Source organism: Hermetia illucens, chromosome 2 (assembly GCF_905115235.1).
Source record: "Hermetia illucens chromosome 2, iHerIll2.2.curated.20191125, whole genome shotgun sequence".
NCBI classification, from domain to species: domain Eukaryota; kingdom Metazoa; phylum Arthropoda; class Insecta; order Diptera; family Stratiomyidae; genus Hermetia; species Hermetia illucens.
In genome coordinates this window covers 128,289,279-128,317,239 of record NC_051850.1, presented here as the reverse complement: position 1 = coordinate 128,317,239, position 27,961 = coordinate 128,289,279, and the positions used below count along the sequence as shown (strand labels likewise).

The 27,961-nt window shown below is 34.0% G+C and overlaps 1 protein-coding gene and 1 long non-coding RNA gene across 15 annotated transcripts in view; both read right to left on the bottom strand.

Moving 5' to 3' along the window:
- LOC119647524 (hepatic leukemia factor) overlaps positions 1–27,961 on the bottom strand; it is a 111,162-nt gene that overhangs the window by 29,954 nt on the left and 53,247 nt on the right. The window lies entirely within an intron of this gene.
- On the bottom strand, positions 6,176–6,951 carry LOC119647525. Its single transcript, XR_005248893.1, has 3 exons — positions 6,801–6,951; positions 6,494–6,745; positions 6,176–6,370 (listed from the first exon to the last, which is right to left on the bottom strand). It is a non-coding gene; the product is annotated as an uncharacterized LOC119647525 (long non-coding RNA).

Genomic DNA, 27,961 nt, shown 5'->3' with positions numbered 1-27,961 from the left:
GTTTGCAATTATGATCTTAACCAAACCTTTCCAAATTTGCATTTATTGAAATCAATTATCCCTTAAAGCAGACCTTGCTGTTATTCCCATTCTACAAACATGAAATTTTTGGTTGTAAGTTACCAACTAAATTTGCCCTTAAACAATTCGGGAAACCGGAAGCTGGATGCTTCAGCTGTGAAAAGTTTTGTGTATTTTTTATATCAAAATATTTGAGTGGGCATTTATCCCATTAGAACCTATAGCACGAAATATATGTGTACATTATGTGAGATTATCCAATTTCGCGTGATACTAACATTCAAAGTCTTTGATTTGCCCAGAAGCAAAAAAAATGTGCACCCCCCTTTTGCATATATGGAGACCCCCTTAAGTTCCACCCATCTTTCTTGTGCATATATCTCATCGTTCAATCACAAAAGAAAGTTATTTAATAACAAGTTCAATGAAATTGTTAGTTATCCAGATGTAACCGAAAATAAATTCAGAGAAAAGCGGACCAACTTGTCCTCTGTTCAAATGATTAGAGCTTAAATGTAATGTTTGCCTATTTTTTTAGTTGGCTCCACACGCACGGATTTAAGCCAGAAAAAATAAAGTAATCAATATCTACTTCAGGGATTCTGTAATAATTTTCCAAAAATAGGGCAGTTTTTTGGGTATAGAAAGCCTATAACCCCCTTAAGTTGTTATCAGGAAAATACCATCCAGATATAGTTACTTCGCTTCTGTCACCTGGAAACATACCCCATCCATATTACTAAATTTCCCACCAGTTATACGAGCTACAACCTATACATATCTTTAAGTCTTCAACAGCAGAATTTTCTTTTCTTCAAAACGTTTGTTGAAGTCTTCCTTCTCTTAGATCCCAGTTTTCTTGGGACTTTGCGGTGAGCTTTCTATCATACATAACTCGGCAGCGTATTGATCCACCCACCCTTTAAACTTTGCGATAAATGTTTGACTTAAGTATAGGAATTTACAACTTAAATTACAAACTATCCATATTTAAAAAATATATCAATAATACACATAGATTCCAATTGATTTGTTTTAACTTTCTGATATTAATTTACCAATGGGGCAAAATGCTCTGATAATTATTCTTAATTATTATTCGCCTAAGAAAAAAAAAATGTTAACTGCAGGGAAAAATCATCCCATCTCCAAATATTTTCGTAAAAATTTCCTTCATGGGAATTTCAGCCGTAACGGGTAATAGCGTGAAGCCGAAAGAACATTAATTCAAATCAAAAATACCTCTAATCTGTTTTTTAATTTTGCGCGGTATGCTATTATTTTGCCCATATCGCGGTTACAGTTTTTAGTGGAAATAAATAATTTAAATAAGTTGTTGGGCTCTTTGGACCGGAAAAAGTGTTCAGATCATCAAACTTAATAAATGGTCCCAAAATTCAGCGAAATTCTTTAGGTAAAATTTCAAAATATATAAATTTTAGGTTAGTGAGATAATTTCGTGGTTTGCAAAATTTCATTTTTATTTTATTTTATGTTAAAAATGTGGCTTTTGCTTCATTATCAAAACCCGAACCATTTAATTAAGCTTCAATTCCTTGTAGGAACAATGATACTAAAATATCATTTTTGGCAAAAAATGCTCCAATAACATTCCTTAAGCTATTCTGATCAGGCAAAATTAAGTAAATAAAATACTCATCATTGTGTTAAGTACTCAAGTCGGTTTCAATTGTTACGGCAATTCTTTTCATACTTTAAATCCAATAGTTGACATTTTTCTGTTATCGCAATTAGTAAGCTTGCAATGGTTTTTATTTTGATTGATGATGTTTAATTTGAACTAAAATTAGTGTCTAAATTAATCCATTAAATAAGTGCTACTTTTGGGTATGTGTATTGTGATTTCGATGGTGTTTGGTTTTTGTAAATGAAATAATAATACAAATTTTTCATCTTGTACATGTTAATATTTCGTTGCCCAAAGAGTGTAAGGAATACCAATGGAGACACTAGGCCTTAAAAATATCAAGATATGTGAAATTAAGAAAATTATGTTCACCATTCAAGCTAAAAAATTAAATTTTTAAATTTTTGAATATATGTTTTATTTATTTGTTTTTTTGCTGAAATTTATCAGACACTTTATGCTGTCCTTCGGGAAGAAATAATAATTTTTAGCCTTGTACGTTTTCATTGTCACGTCAAGTTTTGATAGAGTCTTAACAAGATCAATGTTTTTCTCTAGAACATTTTTCGTTTCATTTCATTTCTTGACATTCTCGCTGAAAGATATTTCGGCAGTGTTAGCCTGAAATTTACTGACCATACTTCACTCAAAGATTATTCTATGCTTCTGTTTCTGCTCGAATATCAAACAACCCATTATTCTTGCAATTTTCGCTTTCATTTTATTTTAAAGATAATACAAAACCAACATTGTTGAGGATATTAAATATAAGGATATTAAAAAGCAAATCAACTTAAATCCGCTTTTATTCATTTTTCCGACAAAGTATTTTGGGAATTAAGTCACGATTTTAGAAATACTTTTCTGAATCAAATGAACCACAAAACTGAGATGTAGGAATGGAAGCATCCTTTCATCAATGATGAAAAAAGAATGATAATTGGAAAACGGAAGGATGTAATCTAACTTAAATTCCTTCACTCAGGAATGCACCAAAGACAATAACATAAAACAAGGCGAAATGTTTTTCTAATTATCTTTAATGATCTGTAAATGCACGATTGATGCTAAAAACAATTTTATGGAAATGTGGGTGCAAATTTAATTGCAATGCAATTTCAGTTTTTATAATGACCACATGACTTAAATCAGTGCCAAATTTAAAGCACATCCGTCCATTGCGTCTATGAATGTGCTTTCATTGTATTTATCGGTCGATGGAACCATTACTTCACCTCATTTTAGTATGTATTCAAATAGTAATGCCAATTTATAATACAATGTTTAGCCAGTTCGTTGCATCTCATTCAAAATAGTGCTCAATCGCGTGGGAAGATGCCGTTATTCATATGATGCTTGATTTTGGCAAACAATATTGAAAACTAGTCTGGTCTGAGTGTTTATTGTAGATTTTATTTATAGAAAATCCCTGGCGAGCGAGTTATGGACATAAGTGACAGTGACAATGTTTTCAGTTGGTTTAAAGGGATGACTAGGAGCCATAATGACGGACGGTTTGCGACTTTTGTTTGAATTTGTTAATTTGTGAAAGTGCTTAGAAATGAGTCAGTATTTCCCTTTAAAATGGGAAATTCTATTCTCATAACTATGTACATCAGTACAAGTAAGCAGCGAGAAATGAATTAAAAATGAGTGTAGAATGTATTTTCTCCTCTAAACCGGGACAAATAAAGTTGATTTCATGTATCCTTCTTAAACAGTTTTATTGATTACAGATAAAATAAGCATTGCGAACAATAATATGGCTTAAGGGTACCATGACCATTTTCAGCACAACAAAATTACAAGTTCAGTTTTAACCGTTTGAACCCCTTCAATGCGCATATCTGGCAAGAATTGATCATATAAGTATGTATATATATTATTAGCAATAAAATGAAAAGGGACTTATGCCACCATACTGGAATTAGGAAGACAGAAACCGCCATATTCTGAGACTAATAACTCTTAAGATTAAATTGGTTTTATGAGTGAAAATAGTCCCATAGAAATCATTTCTCTCTCTCAGATCTCGAAATAGAATGAAATGATTTTCTGTTATGTAGACATCTTCGCACTATCCTAGAAAAGTACCGTCTAATAAATTTATTCAAATTGTAACGCAATTTTCCATTTCCATTTATTGCTATTTAAACCAACCCGTCTTGCACTTCAAACACTAACTATCAAACGACGATCTTGTTCTTCCATTGGCTTCTCTTTCAAAAATCAGACTCGAAGAATCGTTCTTTTAGCTCACACAACAGAAAATGCACTTCACTTTTCAATACGTCTTAGGTGGAAAGGAATCAATTATTTCGAAGAGCGGGAAACTTGTTTCCTCCAGCTACAATAGAAAAATCGCTCTCTTGAAAAATTCGATTTACGTTATTGCAAAGATTTTTTTTTTAAATCATTTGGGGTTCGCAAATTTTGGCAATTTGAAAAAAAACAGATCATATTAAGCTTCATAAAAATAGAATGTTCATGCGTAGCAAGACGTAAATGGAACCGTTATGCTAGCTTCCCTATCTTTTTCAGAAAAAGATGCAAAAGGCGGATCATCTTCCTCACACAAATAAACCCGATTCTTACTTGCCATAAATGAATTTGGTCGTATTAGTAGAGCAATTGTAAAGCGGAAGACAGATTGCTAATAATTGTTAGTAATTTTAGTAAAGCGTTTAGCTCGAATTAACGAAAAGCCGGGACATAAGGTGGTTTAGTGCAGGAGGTAATGTTCATAAATAGTGTTAGGAAATCATTTCGACTAAATGACATAATAGATGAAATCCTTCACGTTACTAATACTCTAAACGATGGCTTAAAACCATTCGCATCTTCGGATCTGCTGACAAAATAATCCTACATAAATACTAAAAGAAATATCTGCAAATTATAGCTTGAAAAATTGAATGAAAAAAGTCCTGGTAACTTTTGTCCCAATTAATTTGGTGAAGTTTCCTGTTCCCAAACGCGTCAAATATGCAAGTGCTTAATTGGATTTTATTTATTAGTTTTATCTATACTAGGAAAGGACTGATACTCATAATTCCTGGCAGACTAAACCCCAAGGTAGCGTTGATAGATGATGCGTTTTATTACAAAATTGAAATCACCTTAAATTGTAATATCGCGTTACTATCGCCGAGCCCAATCCAATCACCAGTCATTACAATATCACTTAACATTACAGCAATATCACCACCCAGCAGAGAAGTGGCGATGATATTCCTATTGTAATAATGTTCTGTAATGCCCGTACCAATGTGACACCCGACATCACCAAACATCATCGATTAATATTGTAATGTATTGTTCGATACATCACACCGTTCTTCCTCATCCCGACTATCTCTGGCGAATCTGTTAATATTATGTTTCTCTGTTCTGGTCTTAGTCTGGAAAAATGATTTGGGGATTTGCCTGTTATTGCTTTTAGTTATGGGGATTACTTAAAATACAGCAAAGCAACGTAAATAGCATACATATACATACTTCTAGGCAGTAAGTAATGCTCGATCGCAAGAATCATGATTCCCTGTTCTTTGTATGTGGAGATACCTTTTTACAGTATATGGGAATCTTTTGCTTTTTTCCTTCTCAAGCATGAAAGCATCATTCTTCATTCATGCATATTAAACAACGGACTTAGTAAAACCAGGGTGAATATCACTCTCAGTGGTAAATAATAATCGGGTTTTGAGTGCAATATGTGATGTTAGTAATGTAACACCTCATGTACAGTTGTGATGTTATTTTGCAATATCACTTTTCTCGCAAACTGGTTACAGACAAACTGCAGATTTTAAGGGCTTTTCGTAGTTTAATTAAGTATTAAATATTAAGTAAATCCATAATCAATCAAAAATGCACTAGATGCACTTTCAGAGAAAATTAAACACAATTATTAATTAAATGAGTGATGAAACTATTTCGAAATACCGATTTCTTAACTGACAAATTTTTTTTTCAAGAAATTGTGGAAAAAAGACTTAATTAAAATCAATCTTTCATTTCCAAAATTTGTTAAACAGGAGATTCGAAAAATCAAAAATGTCTCGTTAGCACAGTCCACATTGAACAGCTGTATTAAGTATGGAATAGTGAACTTTTGATTGAGAAAATTTGTAAATTTTTATTTGGAGGATTCGAAAGTGATCATCTGAATATCATTATTTTGAAACTGGTTGACCTAGTGAAGAAATTAGAATATACCAATGAATGAGCCGCTTCTAGAATCAATAAAAATTCGCACAAACGGCATATTAATTAAATTGTGTACTCTCGGTCCGAAGGAAAATTTCGAACAAAAGATATTTTATAAAAGAAAAAAGGCAGCACTGAAGAATGTGCTTTGAATATTCAAGTTGATCCCTAACTAAACAGGCAAGTTATCCTGATTAAATGCCTATTCACCATTTATTTCTCAAATAAAATTCTATTTTTATGCAAAACCTATGTTAACTAAGCCAAATTCTGTTGATATTTTATACGGCCGTCACCTAATCTTCAAAAATGTTTATTCAAATTATTCGATATTTTCTAATGATGAACCAGTTTTATTGCATTAACCAGAATCTGTGACTTTGAGGCTTATCTCATTCTTTCACGAATTTCAACATTTCACCAATCTTTTGTTATCTTGATATAACAAATTTTGGCTGCAACTTGATCGTATGCGGCAGTGTGGTGACGTTGCTACAAAGATAAAGAACAAAGTAAATGACCTGAATAAGAAATGTGGTGTTTTATCCTTGCTTTTTATCGAAAGCCTTGACAAACTTCTTTTTGAGGGGACACAATCTTCTCATCATTACTCACATTTTGTGCTGTTTTGGCGCAAACTTTCAAATTGAAGCTTTTCGTCAACATAACATACATTATTGCAATTATATAGAACAGAGATTTAAACTGCATCCTAAGTAACCGTTTACATGGAAAACCGGAGTATTGTTGTAGTTTTTATAAGATACAGGAATCCTCGTCTTTTCTGCTTTTGATGATGGAATTTTTAAAATCAACATTTTTGAAACGGGAGGTATTAGTTAATGTTGAGAAATTGATTTCACGTTTCTGGAAAAATATTTTTGGTAAGGGGTTTATAATGTGCAATAATGACAGTCCTGACCTCGAGAAACGTCCCATAGTTACGCGCAACGCTTTTGGCAACCGTATTCAAATTTTGAAAAAGGTCCAATGTATGTATGTACACTAAAAATTTAGAAAGTCTGAATTATTATGACTTGACGGTGTCAATTATCTTGTGGCGTTTCAGACAATGCCTTCTGTGATGATTTTAACCTAATTTCATACAGTAATAGTGAAGTTTTTAACAAATATTTAGCTAAGGGAAATGTATGAGAAGTCCAGTAGAAGGCGAAAAGCCCCCAGCATATATGTAAGTAGTAAATATTTTCTTTGAATTTCTCTGAACAATAAGCAATCTCTTATAAATATAATCAATTTAAGCTACGATAAGTGATAATTTTCCACGTGCTCACAATTACTGATAGATGGATGTTGTATTATGATACAAAAGAAGAAGTCCTGATAAAATTTCCTTATTCATTTTTAGTCAATATTTTCTCACTAAAATCGACTTTATAATCGCCAAAAAATGGCAGAAAAAAGAAATGTCGCAGGCAAAACGTGCCCAAATAGAAATTTAAAAAAGGGCTCTCATACAACATTGAAGCGGGTCGTTGACACAAAGTCACATCATGAAAGAAGATGAGCTAGATACTAGAAAAGACATCACAATCTGAAAGCAGATAATATGTATTTTGTTGCTTTCTAACCAAAATTTCGTGGAAACCGCGATGAAAGTTTGAACAGAGGTGACCAACACTTTGACCAAACAAATTTCATAAACTACGGTTAACAAACAATTGAGAATCAAGGGTTACTTATTGCTATCAAAGAAACCACTTCACTTGAATATCGTCGAAAACAATTGGATTGGAAGAAAAATCATAGAAACTGGCTGGAAAAAGGCTAGAAGGACCGAAGTACGAGTTATTTAAAAAAAAAACGGTGTCAATATGTCAGTCAAGCGTCATAGCGCCTATCAAACATTGCAGATAGTTGGTATGAGACAGATTTGAACCCGCTGTTGTCAGAGAACTGGTCAAAATAGATAGCATGCGCAGAGAACAATACCATTGCAATCTTTAACGAAGCGCCACCCCATTAGGGATTTAATTGCATAGAATTCACACTTCAACAAGACGATTCCAAGTGCAACTCGAAGCTTTGGACAAAATATTTGCAATCGGAATACAGGAATTGTGGACTGAAAGTGATGAAGAGACCAATTGACTGATCTCAATATAATGCTGCTATGGGAAGAGCTAAAAAAGGAAAGGTGTGTTTAACCAGTGAAAAATTGATGTTTGGCTAAATTGAAACCTGTTTGGGGTGCTATCAGAAAGTTTAAAAATTAGTCAAAAAAGCCAAAGATTTCCCGGACTGTGATCAAAACGAATAGTGGTCACTTTGATGAAGAAACGCTGTTTTAACTCGTCGTGTTTGCTATTATTTACTTTTTCTATTTTTTATTTTTTTATACTAGCAAGTGCACCTTAAACAAATGACATTTTCCAGGGAAAGCACCAATTTGGTTGGGAAGAGCACAAACTTGGTTCGAAAAACTTCAAAACTAATTGAAAAAGTATGATTCAGGCGAAGAAAACAGAATTTATAGAGTATCAATATATTCACTTCAACATGATACTGACATTACATGATATTTTAGAGAGTAATAAATTCACATGAAAAACCGGTCTCATTTGTTAGTAATGATAAGATTTACAGCAAATTTTTCAACATTGAAAGGACCAATTTGTAATTGATTTCTAAATTGTGGTAATATATTATCATACCGTCAGCAATAATTACCTTAGAATATTGATCGATCCCATTTTTATCTTAACATTAGGAAATTTGACAGATTTACCCTCCCTAGCAATGATTAATTCGTATTATTTGTTAATAGGAATAACGTTAATATTACTTTGCAATTAGCCCACTCACATAACAAGTTAATTCAAACAATTAGTATCGGAGACTAACTTCTGCTGCGAATTTCTACAAATATGAGCAACATGGTGGTGATTATATGTATTCCATCTATAATATTCTTCCCTCATCGAAATGCATAGTTGGTGGTGGTAATTGGTGAGGAAAACAGAGGGCTATATATTCAGGCACACTTGACGTTACACACATTGTTTCAATGATAAAACGAACAGCTCAAAGAACAAAATTACCAATCAGTCCACTTAAAAGAGTCTACAAATATTATAATTTTATAAATAACTTTTTGAAAATTGTCAAGATAATTTCAAATATTTCGAAGTAAGTAGAACAGAAAACGACATTTTCCTCCTATTCTAATCACGATCCGTAGAATGAAACTTAATTAAACTTAACGAAGCATTTAGTGCAGTGTGTGAAATATAAAATATCACCCAAACAATTTCACCTTTTCGCGTCTATATATTGAATAGTACGCAGCAACTTTTATTAATGAAACATTAAGCATATCGTGAATTTCATTCAACAATTTAACAAAGCCATCTCGTTTGACAGTAATTCAAGCGAATATTTTTATAGGTCGTTGAATATTTTCATCCAAATAAATTGCAATCATAAAAAATAATAATTAAATATTTAGAGAATGATTTACCTGGTTTGAATTTGTGTATTTTGTAAAAAAAGAAATTGTTCGTGTGAATTTGTGACTTGAGAGAAAATGTTAGAAAGGAAAAATTGGGAAAATTTTTTCCCAGTTTTTTTTTTCTTAAATTTCGTAAAATAAACAAATTCAGATGACTATCTAATGGATGCATTGGCCTATAAATTTTTTTTAAAGAATATTGCTATCGGCCATGCAGAAGTAGAGAATTTTTCGTGGGTGCTCAAAATAACCGTTCAAAGAGTTGAGAAAAACGTTTATAACTACAAATTCCCGAATTTTTTTTTAAACGAATATGAATATGAAACCTAGAACGTCAACGTCTTATCACTACTTAACATTGTTTAAAATTCGACAAATTTTAAATTTTTGCTCTTGAAAATCGACAAATTTAAAAATAAAAATATATGTTCAATCCAAGGAATTTAGAATCAATTCTAAATTGAGTCAAATAATTGCTCATCTAATTAGTCGTCTATCATCAGTCTATAATATTTCTACAAATAGTCCGAGACACCCACGTGGAGAATATTCAGATGCATATTTACTACTTTCAGATCGTAAGATTCATATTTATTTTAGTTATAGCCAAAATATGTATTTTGTCTTGTAAACTTTGTAAATTGAACTTAAAATGCTTTTTTTGTTTCAATTCAGAAGTCAACAACAACACAAAAACTAGCATCATAGAAAACATATTCTTATTCCCTAATTCAAAAAAACACCCATAAGACACATACTCACATAATGGATTTTCAGCTGTAAAAAAATAGCACGCATAACCTTGGTGAAATTCTAATTATTTACTTTTTGGCACCGCACTATCTGCAGCCACATCTGCCAAAAAGTATTATGGTTCCCGATAAAACCCTACTAGTTATTTTGAATACATTCTCATGTCTCTTGTCAATTGAAACGTTTACAATGCTCGATTTCTCACTAATGAAATTGGAACAGGAAAACAAAATGTATTTGATTTTAATTGACACACATTGGCATTGAATGTTTTAGAATTAAGCATAATTAGATAGTTCTTTGATTGGCAACTGTATGCACGAAAAAAGAAATAAAATTCAACATATGTTCGTATACGTAATTAAACTTGTTGAAATGACGCCACGATGCATCTCTTGAACTGTTGCATTTTCATGAAAAACTCGAAAATTATCTTGAACTTAAGAATTAAAATAAACTGATGGACGACTCACAAGTCATTTCACGTATTCTAAAGTGAAATTCTCACTAAAGATAATAATATTGTACACAAGAGTATATAATATGATTTTCAAGTAAAATTTTTGGCACTGGTCTATGAGCATGCATGCGGACTGGGAAGCATTCGATGTGCCAAAGAAAATAAATTAGTGCAATTTTTAGTAGTTATAAAAGAGTACTTTTCACAAAATATTAATGGTTGTTTATTTGTATGCATTTCATTTCAAGAATGTGAAACTGCAAATGATTTAGATGGGCGATGAAATGTCTTGCAAAGAATCCTGGAATTTTGACGAATACTGGCCATGTATTTGGTCTTATCATTAAATAATAGTAATATTAATCCGGATCATGTTATAGAATTCCATTCCACACAATACATCAGTTATTTAGCTGCTAGCTTCGGCCACACATAGACTTCAATAAGAGTATTCCTTTCATTTAAAACTAATTTATAGCGCCATGCTCACCGAACATACATATAAGATCAAATCACCCTCGAAATATGTTAAGTGTGCAATATTTTCAGCTTCTTTGAGACGTTTTAATTTATTACACATAACTTTGATGTTTCATATTCAAGTATGAGCAAATATTTAGACTTTCAAACAAATAGCTACTCAAAGCGCACTTTATTACGGCAGTGTCGGAACATCAAAACTTAATAATTCATACTAAATTATCTTATCTGTAGTCTATTCCACACTCAACTATAACATTGTGGTCGCTAGTATAAAGTTTTGACTTGTAGACTAACTACAAGCGACAGACCAAATCATGAGCTATGAAATGAAGTGTAAGTAGCTGTAACCTGTTCTTCTGAGAAATAACCAAATTAAAAGCCAAAAGAAAAAAAATCTGGACACATGCACTTATCATGAAATAACATTGTCCCCTCGAAAATCATTACTTCAATCAGTTTTCTCTGAACGTAAATAGTTGATAAAAAAGCATCTGGAAAAAAGTCATCACGAAAATGGAATATGATACGCATTTCTGGGACATATCTTCAATGCTCATTCAAATCTCATTTTGGACCCATTAATTTACATTGAATGGCCGGTAGCTAAGCCGCCGAATTCAGATGAGAACGCCACTTTCCATCATATCAACGTGTTTTCCTTTTATTCGTATTTCATCCAGTGACCTATAACAAAACTACCTTTACAATTGCATACAAATTACTAGAGGAGATACTCGTATAGCGCTGTCTGCATGCGCTACAGTTCCTGATATGCATAAAAACACCGATAAGTGAGACTGCTTTTAGCGCAAAGGTCGTTCAGGAAAAGTCACCATAAAATGGAAAGTTTCAACGACAAAAATGTACGAAATAATGCAGTTAAGGTACATCTGGTCGCCACGAATTTATTTCACAGATACCTTTTTGTTTACATTGAGCCTTTGCTGTTGCAAATAAGAGCGAGTGCATACATTCGCGAAAAGCCAACATGAAAGCATTGCAATGATGACGGTAATGATGAATTTAATCAGGTTAGAGCGGTCGCTTGAGAAATAAACGGGAAGTGGAATAGGATTTACTTAATTTATAATACAAAGGCATAATATATGAAAGTTTCATTTACTCCTTCCTACATTGCTATGAAGTTTAACATGGTTTAGCGTAAGGTGAGACGTGAGCCGGCATCGTGACCCCTTCTAAAGGCCTTAAAATTACTATCATTTCAAATCCTAGATGCTCTCCAGACTAAAAATTATTCCATAATTATAAATACAAAAAGAGTCCTATTTTTGTTTCTGAATAACGTCAAACGCCACGGGGAAGCAAAACTATCTACTTTGAATGTTTCATTAGATATTCGAAAATAGGGGATTTTTCAATGGGAATGGAATGATTTTAAAATATTGCAAGTAGATTTATTAGATATAAAAGTAGTTTCTCATTTATATTCATCGTAATGCGACAATGCATCTTGACAAGACAGATTTCGCAGTAATATTTAGTCACAGTTTTTTGTGAAATATAAATTCTTATGTGAAGATACGTTGACCACGTAATTGATCTAGTGAGCTCAGGGTCGTAGAGACGAAAAGGAAGCTAGGGGTGAAAATTATTTCCCCAAACCAAATTTATATAGGCCTTGCAAGTCAAGAATTCACAATTTTGCAAACCAATTCTGAATTTCCTAAACTAATTTCAGAATTTTCCAAAGTAATTCCACATTTTTCCAAATCGATTTGAAAATTTCTCATTTCAAATTCACAGTTTTCCATTTCCAATCCAGAATTTGGTAAATTAGAAGTAACATACATGAAATGTGTAAGCGGAAAAAAATTTAAATTTAAAACCCGAAAACTACAAAAATAAATTTCAAAATTAAATTTGGATTTTTGCGATTTCTGTGAAATTGTACAAATGTGCTCAGTGGCAAAAGTTTTGAAGAGATCGATCAATAAATTGAACTCCGTGGACCGTTTAACATTAACCTTATAATTGGAAAAAATCCTACATTTAAATATAATGTGATCATTAGTTTCCCGTATCCGCACTCTTCACATAAATCCGACGTTAGTAGTTTATTTTCCTAGATGTACTCAAACATAAGGCAGGTTTGGCTGCAAAGTGGGATAAGTCGATAACAGCATTCTTTGAGGGAGAAGAAACCGCAAGTCGTCTACTTTTTTAAATTTGAGTTCTACCTCAGGACAGAGGGGTGCGTGGACCACAAGGCGAGAAAGAAAGTTTCTTTTCAATTGGTTTGGTCAGGACTCCTTCATATCCATATCCATATAGTAATTAGTTTTTTTGGATTTGATTAGGCTGTAATGTATCCACTCATATAGTCAGTTGGATTATGGGCCCAAAAGAACATTGCAAGCGTGTAAGGAGTCAGTGATAATCACAATTTTGCCCCCCTTTTCGGTCCTGGATGTTACAATTACAAACCATATGGTGGCTAACTCGACTGCGAAAATGCAGAAATCATACCCAGTAACACGAAACTGCCGGAAGCTGATTATTGAGCTTTCATGAACAATTGCTCCGCTTTTTGATCCTTGGAAATGTTTAATTGTTAGTTAAAACGAGTGGTGCAGGTTGTGAGCGCTGTTGATGGGGGTCCTGTATAAAGCTGCTTCGGGAGGAATGAAATTTGTTGAAGATTGCAGAGTATCCATAAACTGCTAACGAGCTGTTCCTTGTCGAAGATTGTTAAAAAGACTCCCCATTTGCAACCAAAGACCAGCTAGAGCTTCTTTCTCACAATTGACTACTCACAGTTGGGAGTCTTCTCGATATCTGAACGAGGAATTCTAATTTCTCTTTTTAATTTCGTCGTCACTTAAGCATGCTGCAAGTCAACCTAGTTCTTGTTCATTATCAATAGACCCATTCCCGGTCTTGAACAATCGAAACCAAAACTGTGGCCGGTGATTTTTAGAGCTTGCAGAACAATTTTTGTACATTATCATCTGGCTGTTATCTTCCTAGATATTGGTTCATGTAGTTGACATAATGGATTTGACGGAAAAAGCAAGGAGATGTTATTGAAAACAGATACGAACAATATCAAGACTCTCTGTTTAAGGGATCATCGTATTGTTCCTATCTGCATCAATCAGCAGAACATTGAGATGGGCAAGTGTTGTTCCTTTCTATAGTGACAACAAACTCAATGTCACTCGACTCATTAATAATGTTAAATCCACCTTGGCTATCTTGTTTTAAAATCTAGAAATGTTGTTACTGCAACACAATTATCAAGTTGAAATTGTTCCCCATTACTGTTCTCTCTGTTCTGCTATATATGCGAAAAGGTCTGAATAGTACACATATAACCAATAGCCGGATTGTGGGTGAGATGAGTTCCGCCTGTACAGACGACAGAGGATTGATTAAAAAACGAATGGAAGCTTAGGCAAACCGGTATGTACATGGAATGAGACGGTAGATCAACGGTCATCAGACGAGCCTTAAATAGTCACTAACAGGCCTGCCGAAGCGTCTGTGGCTGGCTTAGGCTTACAAAAACTTCCCTCAACATTTCCCTGCAACGTATGTTCGAGATATCCTAGTGTGCGAAAGGAACGAAATGAAAAAAATATTTGAAGCAGATACACAGATACACGTGGATGTGTTGATTAGAAAATTGAAAAGATAGTAGATAGGTGACAGATTAAAAGGCAATAATTCCTTTGGTCCAGGATGACCAGCTAATGGACCGCCGTAGAATCATGTAGCAAAAGAAAAGAAAAGAAGAAATGTAGACGAGCAAATCGTGTCTAAATAATTTTTGTTTTGTGGAGAAACTTTCTCCCACACTCCAGGGATTTTTTTTCTTGGCCCCAATTTTTAAAAACAAACGACATGAGGTTTCGGACAAGGAAGAGGTCACTCGTCAAACGCTACGCCCTGAGAGCAACGTGACCAAATTGATTTCTGGCTGTTATTCGCTTCCTTACATACCCACAATATGGGTGCGAATAATGTTGAGACTAATTTCTGATACCATTTTATTATACAACACCACGCCCAAGAAGGTTATACACAGGAGGTGAAACTAATCAAAAAAAAAAAACAACACGACAAAAAGTGAATTATCCGATTTGAGATCAAGAACGCTGTGTACTCCGCGCATCTGTGGATGTATTGGGTGTCGTGTTTCTATAGCACTTCTATACGTACGATCCCATGTAACTAGGCAACCTGCTATGAACAACCAATGCATACATAAATACAATAGGAAATTGATGAAGTGACATTGCGATATTTTTGGGATCATCGCCGGCTGCGATTAATTTTGAAACCAAGCTAAAAAATTTCTATATCAAACGCGGCCACGTGCACAAACACCATTATACAAATAAGACCCAATAACAATGAACATGCGCAAAACGCAACTGCGATCTTGACTGAAAAGCTCCACCCACCGGATGCTATAATTTTTGTCCTGGAAAAATTCAAGGCTGGCCATCTCCTATGTATAGTCTTCTCGACCACACCACGCGAAAACAGTGACATACATGTCAGTCTGTTAAAAGCAATCAAAATTTTTGATAGAGTAAATTGCTTTTTCAGGTGTTGTGTAATACAAAACCTCATTAAAATTGGTTTACTTGGTGTCTGTCTGTCTTTTCTTAAGGAGCTGACAATATTCAACAGACTCCGGCCTGGGCAAGACAGAGTGCGGGATTGTTACCAACTATAACCATCCCCGACTCCTCCGTACCCTGTGGAACCACCGTTAGGTATTACATCACGGGACGGAATTAGCTTACTTTAGCTAGGTTCCTTCTGTTTACCCACGAAGTTCGTAACCGCGCCTTCCTCGCTTCTTCTGCTTTTTATAATTTATCCTGGATTGCTGCGATCATGGAGTTCATCACACCTTGTCTGTCTGTCTGTCTGTCACACCTATTATCTCAGAAACGGTTATCCTTATTGGTACAAAATTTGGTAGAAAGGGGGGATCTGTGACCATTCAAATATGTTTATATAAGCAATACACAAAACCTTTGCTGGAGCTTGAATGCCTCCAATATGAAAGTCACTTATAGAAACATTATTTCTCTCTGTGATGGGTGTCCGTGGATAACAGTAGTTAGCCTGATTTTCCACCAGTCCAAGCCCTTCAGAAAAATGTTCGTGTCATTCAAAAACGACAGTTTGAGACATAGTGTCCGTCCCGAATTAGGTTCATAAGTGAAACAAAGTCTTTGAAGTTGAGTTTGATAACTCATTGCTCTAATATTGCCTGAGTGACATAGTCCATAACTGTTTAGTAGACTAAATATACCCAAACGAAAATTATGAAAAGGCAGACGAACCCTTCGAGTCATCTGTTAGATTTCATACCAAAATTTCCATTTACTTGATTTGAATGACCACGTATATTACAACGACTGCAAAAATCGTACAGATCTGACCGTCAACACAAAATTATCTGTCCTAATTTTATTATAAAACTCATCAAAGACCTGACAGGAAAGGATGAAAAGAGCGGCATCAAACATAGCAATGTTTAGCTGGAACAATTTCACCTGGACATGTACGATCTGAAAACTTACTTTTCCTCCTGTAGGATAGCCAAGCCAAACGCTACAAAATATGTTTATTTGAAACAATAAAGACACACAAATCAAAACATAAATTGATTTGGCGGTTATTTTCCTAATTTTTACAGTTAGAATTGGGTTTTTTTGGTAGATTCATTGTAGTGAATCCTGATTAGTCTTATCTAAACATCTATGTAGTTAGTATAAAGTATACCTGCTTCTTTGAAAACAATATTTTCAAGTATGCGAAAAAAGCTTTGCGTTGGGTTAATGTACTGATAATGCAAGATATGCGTAGGGTTCATTGGCAACCACATATAATAGATACAATTTGGATAGATAAAAAGTATGCAAATTTCAAATGCATAATACATTGTCATTTTCCACATTTCCATCACAAATATGCTTCAAATTTGATGAAAGTTCCAAGTTTTGCATTGTAGCAAAATTGATTTTTTTGTCCCTAACTAATCCCAATATAACCAGCATTTGATTTATTTAAATAAAAATGAAAAAGTTCGTTAGCTTAAATTAAATATTCGTTTTAAAACTTTCCCTTTCAAATTTAACGAACTGAAATAATAAATTGGAAAATTGTCAAAAAAGTATAAATCATGTGAATAGCATTGTGTTGCCTTCCGGCTATATAATGCAATGCAAATATACGGAACTCAAAATGCTGAACTTTTTTAGATGCCTTCAAATTTTAAACTATAAACCGCAATAACAGATCAAATGTAAATTATATGATTATATGCACGGTTATAAATGGCTGACGTAAAAATTATGACAACAAAGCTTAGATTGAGAGAGTCACTGAATAATAAGCATTAAATCATTTTAAATATCTGTTAGATTTAATATTGCTAGAGGGTTGGAGATGAGAAAATTTACATCAAGCAGATGAGGTCTTTTGGGATAACCATTTCTCTTATTATAATTCTATCAGTAGCATTTCATATCAAACAAGTTTCACAGAATAATTTTATGCAAAGGCAATCGTATTATACATAAATATAACCATAGTGCAAATAATAATCAGTCGGGAATTTGAATGTGCGTATGTACGCTTGGTAAGACATCCCATGGAGAATATACAACTCTTTACTTCCACAATAATAAATAGATATGTAGAAGCAAGCTCCAAAATGAAAAACTGAGAATGATGTTAAGAAAATCACAAACATTCAACCGGCACCTAAACCCAAAGCACGACATCTAGAACTCAAAATTCAAAGACTTTATCCAGGATAGGAGTAACTCCTGAGATGAATGATGTTAAAATAACAAACTAGGATTCAGTCACAGATTTCAACTGGTTGATATGGTGTTGTCGGCGATAATCGCCCCGAAATTTTAATGTGGATCTATTTTTGTCCTCTAAATTTCTTTCAAGGAGTTAATCAGAAATTAATTAATCAATTGCAATTCTAAGCAGCAGTCTTATTGCTAAAAATATAAAATCTGAATGCATACCACAAGACCATACCTATTCACATTTAATGACCTTTGCAAAAGGTTTAAACCTGATAAATTCAGAAGAAAGTGTAGCAGTTGACTCGCGATTTCAAGCCAATGTTGGCAATAACTCACAATGCATGCATCATAAAGGGCAATGACATAGATTATATTTTCTAGATTATTGGCTACATTTGGCTTCAAATTATATAGAGCCAAAAATCGTTTGGGTATTCTAGATTCGCAGAATTGATGAGTATGGTCATGGTTGAAGGTTCACATGCAGTGGTGCATTCAGCGTAAAGTTGCGGATTAGTAGGGTATCCATAACTTCATCATCGCATTCAAAGCAAAAATGTAAAAAAAATAGATATTTGCAATTTTTACTGGAACCAATGGTATACATACAATGTTACTCAAAATAGAATAGTGTATATTTGGAATTGTCAGGTCCAATGAAATATGAATATAGACAGAGATATGCTAATTAAATAATTAGAACCCGACATTTTTAACCATGATTTTTTTTGAGAGGAAGATATGACTAACCCCTTCTTTTACCCGTATTTCCCCAAAAAGAATTTAGACTTATTATTTTAATCATTGTCTGCTTTCCAAAAGTTGATAAGTAAATAGTTTATATTTATATTTCTGCTTCTTTTTATAATGATCATTATTTTCAAAAAATGCTATCCCAAATGGGTAATACATGTACAATGCGTATGGATTGTAAGTGTCACTGCAAAAATGGTAATAACAGTACCTCGTCACCCCGACAGGAATTAAATATTCGTTCACTAGGTTATGAGTGGTAAACATGTATAATAATTTTTTATGTCCATTTCCTTGTTGCATAATCTGGATATCCAAATGAGAATCAGATTAATTAGGTGCATGGCGCACAACAGGAAGCAAAAGGTATGTGAAGCACGAGAAAAGCAAAACACGGAAAAATGCAATTCGATGAACTAGTAGAGTAACACGTCGTTGGTTCGAATGGAAAATTGCATAATTTTTTTCGCTATGCCGGCAAGCGAAAGTGTTTTTTTTTACATTTCAGACTCCAGCAGACAACTATAAATGTGAGCCATCAAGAAAGAGTACAAACAATATTTGCATGTATAATAGGCTCAATAGACGACGTATGTATCTAGTTTACTTGAAGTTGATTGTTTACGAATGCGTATGGAGAAACATCGTAAAATCTCAGAAAATTTAAATCCGAAAAGTTTCATACTTCTAGTACTTCCTTCAATTGCACATATAAAATTTAGCGCTTCTTGTTTCATACTGTGCATTAACTATTTAGATATATCCATATTATTTATATTTATATTGAGCTCTTTCCGCAAACTAAAATATTAAAAGTAGCAAATAATATGTATATTATATATAATATAAATACAAAGAACAAAAGATATGTTCAGACTCATTTCTCATGATTTGTTTGAAAAACCGGAATAGATCATTCATCCCCTTTTCATGGCAATTATGAACTACTAACAAAACTATAAATTTGGGTTCTGAATAGAGAAAGTTAATTTAAAAGCAATATTGGTAACATTCAAAAATATTTTGCTTAAAAGTTCTAGAAAATTATTTTGGCCTTTCTTTTGACAGAATTCATTTAATGGTTTTCAATGAACAAATCAAAGCCGGAAACATCCATTCATATTTTCCTAACAAATATTAGAATTAATTTTAGTGATATAGATCCTAGATATTAGGGATATTATTGAACTCAAGTTTTACTCAAATTTTATTGGAAAAATATGATTTGAAGTCCAGAGCTTGAAAATATTTTTTTCAAACCAATAACTTACTAGTGATTAGATTGTAGCCTCTAAACAAGCACAGTTACCAAGGTTAGAATCGGTTGCAAATAAAAATGTTAATACTTAACCACCCTGGTCATTGTATTTTCAATCGCAAAATATTCTTATCGATACAAATTTTTGTAGACCAGTTTCCCACTTTAATTGAGGAACAAAAAATACGTGCCACTTTCTGAAAAATACCAAGACTCATTCTGTCGTTCTCCTAGATAACAAAGAACAAACTTCAATATTTACCCGAATTATAGTTTCGCTCTGAGTGAAATAAGAAAAAATCAGGCATTTACAAAAAGAAACAGATTTTAATTGTCACATTGAATAGTAGATTTATTTTGTTTTTGGTGATAGCAATCTTTCAACACACTCAAGCAACAAATCTAAAAATGTTATATCCTTAATTTTGATTGTAAGAAACGGGCCTTTAAAATTTTTCACTCAAGAACACAATTGAGAGAGTAGGAAAAGCTGTGCTGAAATGTGAGTTTAAATATAGATAAAAGAAGACTTTGGTGGCTTAGCTAAAAACTTCTATTGTCGCTATTGACGTTTTTCAGGAACCAATTGTTCCCTTGTTAGAACTCACACTGAAAAACCTAGCAATTAGTGCCTGAAATTTGTTTGCGAAACAAAAAAATATTAGACATAATAGAAAAGGTATTCTTTTATGAACAACCAAATTTAAAAAATAGGTCAACGAAATCTATTTTGACTGTGATGAAATACGAAAATATGCATGTTTTGTGAAGTTTATTAGCAGAATAAACTAGACTTCGCCTATTTTTTGACAACGTTATTTTTCAAAAGCAGGATTTGGTTGAAGGTCCCTTCCATGAAATGACGGTTTACGGTCCCACCTGCGGTGTGTTCTTCCGCTCTTTATATAAGTTTACCTTCTCAATTGTGGATTTTCAACACAACTATAGTCTGCGAAACGAAAGAAATATTGGAATCTATCGGAAGACTGTTGTTACGACTGGAAAATTATATTATTTTGAACAGGTGTAAAACCGAGTGGATTTCCATTTTTTTATCTTTTCGAAACTAACGCAATGACCAAATTACGCGTAGGGACGCCAGTAGCTTTTTACTATATATTAAATCCAATTTTTATGAGACTCCTTTCGAAGTGAAAGGCTGAGTGTAGCTGATCTGGAGTGCAAGGACGTCCAGTACTTCCTACCTAAATTGTTTCAAACTCTCTCCACTGTCTCCTTTTTGTTATGAAGATGTATCTGATTGTCGTGCGAAAAGGTTCCGCGGCTTATCATTTAATTTTAGCTTATAACCTCTCCGATATCTCAATCGCCGACTTGCATTGGTGTTTTTTTTCTTTTTCCAAGCAATAAATTAAAATCATACATTTATAGTCTTAGAAAGCAGCTGTCTTTTAATGATTTTGTCGCAAGGGATGAATTTGAGTGTAGCCAGCAATAGAATGCAGTTTCGTTTCAAGCGCACACCATTCCACCTGGATTTCATCAAAAGTAATTATTTTCGAAAAAAGTTGGATTTCTTGCCATGATAGCGTGGTAAAAGACGCTAAAAAGCGGAAAATGCATGCTTGTTTTGGAACACATTCAACAGCTTGTGGTGTTGTGATATTTCTGTCACAATTTCGGGACCTCGTTGACTTCCTTAAGCATTCCGTAAAGGTTAAATTTGAATGGTTGTGAAAGGGAAATGACCTGATCTTCCCTTTACCACACCGATGAAAACTCGTGGTGATCGACCTACTTTAAAATACTATCATCGCCGTTGTCGAGGTTTTACATTTCACTTTGGACCTTGGACATCAGGATGTCCTTTCTCCAACCATTTCGATCCATCGATAGCATACTCCAATTTCGAAATCCGAGCAGTGATGTGCTGACTTCGTCAACAGAACCTACGCAGCGATTTCAACGTTTTCCCACCGTTATTCGTCATTCTGTTCTCGCTTCGAATACCCTTTTAGATATCCTAGTATCGTTCATACGTTAAATGTGGCCAGCCCATTGCAGCTTCCGAAGCTTCGTCAGAGGTACAACTAAGTACATAAAGTTATCTACATTTTGCAAATTGTCATCGTCATTCGTTTTATTTGGTCTGATAATAGTTTCATTTTTGTTCTCGTTAATTCGTAGACCAATTTCATTTGCTGTTTTGTGCCGAGAATTATAAAGATCTCCTTTGCTGACTAGATCTTTGAAGCGTCTGTAAACGTAACAATTTGACAGGACTTATAGAGTCGTATGCCCTCTGTGTTCACAGGCAGCTTTCCTGTAACGTGTTCCAGTGTCAGACTGAAAACCAATGGTGCCAGCCTATCTTAACTTTAACCCAACGTTTGTCTCAAACGCATTTGTCAGTCTATTATTAATTCTGACTCGCGTTGTTATGGGAGAGATTGACATTCTGAGAAGACTTCTCACTCAACTTGTCACCCGTTTTGTGGGCGCATAGCACAATTTTTGACCATTCTTGCAGAATCTGTTCTTGGTCTCAGTTGAAGAAAACTAAATTATGAATAGCTCTTATGGTCCGTGGACCAATGAAGATATGTGGGAATGGTATCTATGTCCGGTGCCTTATTAATTTTTTGACATTAGATGACTGGCTCTTCCTCTTTCAAATTTCAAATGTTCCGAGATTGTTCATCCATAATTCTTGTGGATTCTGGTGATTGAGTTGAGGAGTAACTTGTTTCTGTTATGACACCCCAAAGTGGATTTTTTTATATCATGATGATGAATTTTAACTTTAAAAAGTTATAATACCAGAGTGGGGCGCCAAAACTTTTTAAGAGGGGTGGCCTCCACAATTTTTCATTCGAATTAGAAAGGAAGGATCTTTCCCTTCTTTTCCTGCATACTCCGTCATCCCCCTCTCCTTGCGGATTATTCCTAAGCTTCTTGGTTAATATATAATTGTCACGCTGCACAAATTATAGGACAACACATGAACAATGTATCTGGAGAAACTGAGTAGGATTCAAACTACTAAGATCATGGTGTAGTTTAAAATCGAAAGAAATGCTGCATTTATGTAGAAAAGAACTAACATATTGGTAGGATCAAATCTTAGTGAGAGAAATTAATAGACTCATGGATGAGATGGCAAATAAAAGCTTGACGCAAATTCCAATACTATTAACTTACTATTTATATACGCAGTTCGTACAATTACTCTATGCAGATAAGATTGTTTTGGGGTTTGGGAGACGAAAAATGGGCTATCAAGTTGTGCAGTCTGTAGGATGCTCAGTGAGTTCCTTCACCAGTTTGATTGATTTCAAGAACGACTCCATAAACTGAAATCCGAACTGGCCTCACCGCGCATATAAATTAGTAGCAGATAGTATCTGGAATCATACAATTCTCCAATTTCTTAATTAACCGCAATCCCTCTTCGCCTGTGGGAATTGAAAAACTCTTTGCTCAGAATAATAAAAATGAAAACCAGGAGTGAATTCCTATGGTTTATAATAAATATTTGCCTAGTATTCGCAATTCAATTATCGAATAAATATCGAACGCAAATAAATCAAGTTTCATTACTTCCGTTTCGCCATGAACTGGAACAAGAGGATGGAGGGAACTAATCCCGTTTCCCCAAAGCTTCATACTTATATTGATGAGAGTGAAATGAAATCACACTGGGGGTACCCTTGGCTACCGTAACCAAAGTTGCTATTTTCATCAGAATATTTCAATGAAATCTTCACCGCCACACACATGTATCAAATATGTGAATGTACTTTTATCCACCACGGAAAAAATTACATATTTTGCTTATACCGCAGATTTCATGTTCACATCAAAAAGATGATCATCATCTTAATGCGTTACGCTTCCTCACACCACACGCTACGCTCAAGCTCATTTTAAAATGAAAGTAAAAATCTCCAAAAAATTTTTGCAAGATAATTTCAAAAGAAAGTGAAAATCAAAACTACTTAAAGCATGATGTAAGACGATGGCCCGACGAAAAATTGCTCAAGTGAAAGAGACGCATGGAAGAAAGAAGAGGTAGAAACCTCCCAAAAAATATCTATATCTGCTTTGTTGAATGCTTACCACTTTCTCTGAAACTTAATTTCGGGTTTATTGTTAACGCTGGAATTTGATGAAGTTTGGAATAGAGGTGTATTTGCTTTCATGGTGGCGTGTATTGTTGTGCGAAACAGGCAAATCTAATGACTGCTTCATTGTTACTGACATTGTTTCACACGCTCTTTTAGGAAGATAATTATACTAATTCCTGTTAAATTTGGAAACAAGAATTAAGTTAACTGAGAAAGAAAAATATATGTGACATGCGTGTGTCATGATTGCTTCAGTGAACAAATAACTAGAAAGTAGTTGGAACTGAAAGCTTTTAAGAAAAGAAGGTATCAATTTTCGCATTACCGTCCTAGACTTTAAGAATACAATGTAAGAAGTAGAGACGAAGTACTTTTGGCTTTCTCTGGACCCTGGATGTGAATATTTAGCGTAAATCATGCGTTTTTAGTAATTAGCATTTCAAAGTTAAAAGCACGTGAATGTCCTATAATCCATGTGAAAGTAGATAGATAGGAAGTTGAGGCTCAAGCATCACACTCGCACAGATAAACTTGATTGTAATAAATTTGGGGAATTTTACTAGGCACTTTGCTAGCCACGTGATATTCCAAGAAAAGATTCATTGTAGCGATGAACAAAATCAGTGCAATATCAACTGAAAATTATTAGTTCACAATTCGCGCGCACACAGCAACGAGCTGACTTCGATAATACTACGATTAAAAGAAGAATTTAAAAGAAGCCAACCAGTGATAAAATTGAAATAAAAAGCGCAATTCACTTTCCAAAGATAATGCAACGAACTTGATAATGTTAATAAAAATTTTGACAAGATTAGCAACCATACAAATTTGCATTCAATTGCATTTTCTATCTTTCACTTTACAAATTCATCAATTGTTGTTAAATATGATTTTCAGTAATGCTATCTGTACATTTTCTACTTCCTGGTTCATCTACAGATTTCATTTTAACTAACAGACAATCTCCATTGAAGATCCGCAACCATGTATAGTCCATAAAATCAAGAATTCTTCTCTAATTAGCATACAAAGACTCCAAAAAAACACATAAAAACCTCATGACTCTACTAGCGGTATCTGCAACGAAGCTGAAAGTTTCGTAAAAAAATAAAAGATTCACTTTCTTGCAGACAGCTTACAGACTTCTTAGGCGCTTAACTCTTTTCCTTCTTTCCAAACAATTCATTTGAGATAAATTGTAATGCCAATAAGAAAGGCGAAGCAAAAGAAAAACGTAGCCATAAAATTTTCTTTTCCGCGTATTCTTCTGAAATAGTATTTGACTATTTTATTTATTATTCTCTTTTCTGCCTTTTCTCATACTAGCAACATTTATACCTGAGCCGCCTCAAGCCGTGACGCCGAACTTTTCAACCTCCAGCTTGTTAAGGTATCTTAAGGGTATACCGTACTAATTTTTCGGAATCTCTGCTCGGTGAGTATTCGACATTTTTTATCAAAAAAATCTTATCTCAGTGCCAACTACAATGTCTAGGTCAGACATGTTTCAGATAAGAAACTGGTGGGAACTGATTAGAACTCCAGCTGATTTGCTGATTAAAGATTCAACCCCAAATACCCAGCAACATACTTATATTCCTAAATACGCACAATGGGATCAAAATTGATTATTTTTTATTTTGCAAATGCTAAGTCACCTTACTCTCTAGGCAAATGTATGCTACTGGCGCATAGCAAAACCAGTCTCCGAAAAAGGTGTGTACTAGCTTGTGAATGTTTTAAGAAGGCATCTTTTTTTATTGTCTTGTATCTATCGGACTTGCCTAGCACCACCGGCTGGCAATCTAGTATCTGCTAGTGTTAGTGGTAGAGGAAGAGCTTTTTTGAAAACTTTCTCCATACGATCACTCGATCACATAACATTTATGAAGTTTGTAGTGGTTATTTTTTGAATATATATCAAGTTATATATGCGTAGCCAAATATATAGGTAGAAGAAGTATATGTGCATGCGTACAGAATCATGTGAAATGATAAAATCATTAAAAATTTCGCTTCAGCACAGTGGTGGATCCGTAGGAATCAACCACACTTAATGACGCCTTGCGGTAGTCTTGTAGTTAGCTTTGTGCGTAGACTTATGTAGACTATACCGAGCTTAGCATACTGACTTAGTTGGATCCAAGATGACCGTGCATAATTGCCTCAAACATTATATACATTTTATAATTTTACGTCGATTCGCTACGTGTATTTGTAGACAGGAGAAGAATATAACATTCGTCAGGTAAATAGTAAGTCGCTTGCTTTTTTAATGTGCTGGCATCTTCCGCTTTGTGGCTTGACTTGAATCTCAGATGATATATTTAATTTCATTTTCATTCATCTGATTTTGATTCGCTTGGTACGGGTTAGGCCTATCATAATGTAGCGGAAAGATTTTAGATATACTATGGATGGATTATGTTACGGATTAGGAATTGAAAGCTGATGTAGCCGGTTTGGTGTTGGTATCGACAAAAGCAAAACGTAGGAGAACGAAACACGATATGGCATCGTGAGAATTTTTATAAATTTTATAAATTTGTCAAGGAAAAGTGACAGATTGACATTAGAAACCTCAATTTTTCTTTTACTTTCTGCACTTGGTATGGTAGTTGATAAAATTCTGTTTACTATTAAACTTCTCGGGGTTATTTGATAATCTTAGCAATAGAGAGCTATATGCATATTAATAAATATGACAACAATTCCGTAATAGGTAGTGATGAGTGTTACTAGAAAACGAAATTTCTATACAGCTCAAATCAAAAAGAAAAATAAAAAGATAAAAAGAACATTATGCTACACTATCTCCTAGTACCACATCCTCGAAGAAAATCTTGACGAACTGCTCTGTAAGAAACCCATAGACGTTGAAAGATTGTTTTATTTTTCGAATACTTAAAGCAATATATTAACTAAACTTTAACTACTCCTCTTTCTAGAAATTTCCCTCTAACCTATAATTATAACTTGAACTGTAAATTTTGGAAGTCTCATTAAAATTGTAACTAACACCCTCCTGATGCTTTGACAAAAAAAGTCTTGGCTAAAAATGCAAAACTAAGATAATAAATTCCAAGAACAAAAAAATATTTATCATATTCTGAAAAAAAAGCTGTGCCATTTTATACGGGAATTAACACGAGTCAAATCTCCTCGAAACTTTGAGCTAACTGAAAATGAAAGTCAGCACAGTAAACACTAGAAATTTTCAAGCATGTCCATTCTGATGATTCTAGGAATTCTGAGTAATATATAAAGGTAGATCCACAGAGAAGGTAGGTTAAAATTTTCAAATTTAACGGATGCAGTCGCACCTGCAGTGGTATATTCTCCGAACAACTGCAAAAATCGAAAAATGTGCCTTCTTTGAAATCGTCTATAATTTCGTATTGAAATCTCGATATGGTCTCTCCCTTCCAATTAACTACGTTTATTTTTTTTTTTAATTCTTTCTCCAGCAGGAACCACCAGCCTTGCAAGGATAATAAAAAATATAAAATATGTTATGCATGGAAAGTCTAAAATACGAATGTCATAAACATTGGGCACATATCCTCGATGAATTCAACAGTTCATATTGTCAGTAGAATCGTTGGCGCAACAATCCATGTTGGATCAGGGCCTTGAAGTGTGTTAAAGCACTTCAAGACCGTAACGGTACACTACAGTACACTGTAGGAGGCAATGTGGTCAGCATTGCGCTTGTCCGAGATAATTACCCTGATTTGATTCAGATGATCATTCTCAGCTGAGTCGACTGGTATCCGACGTTAAGTCACGATGCAAATTCCTCTGTCGTCAGTGAGATTTGAACAGCGACCTTTCGCTACGACAGCCCAGCGCTCTAACTACTTGAGCCATCTGGACACGTTTCTCTCTAATACGGACAGTTATTAACAATCTCTATAAAGGCAATTCAAAACTTAATCGGATTTCTGTCGATCCTAACAAATGCATCCTGCGATTTGCAAATAATAAGAAAAAAGAAAAAAGTC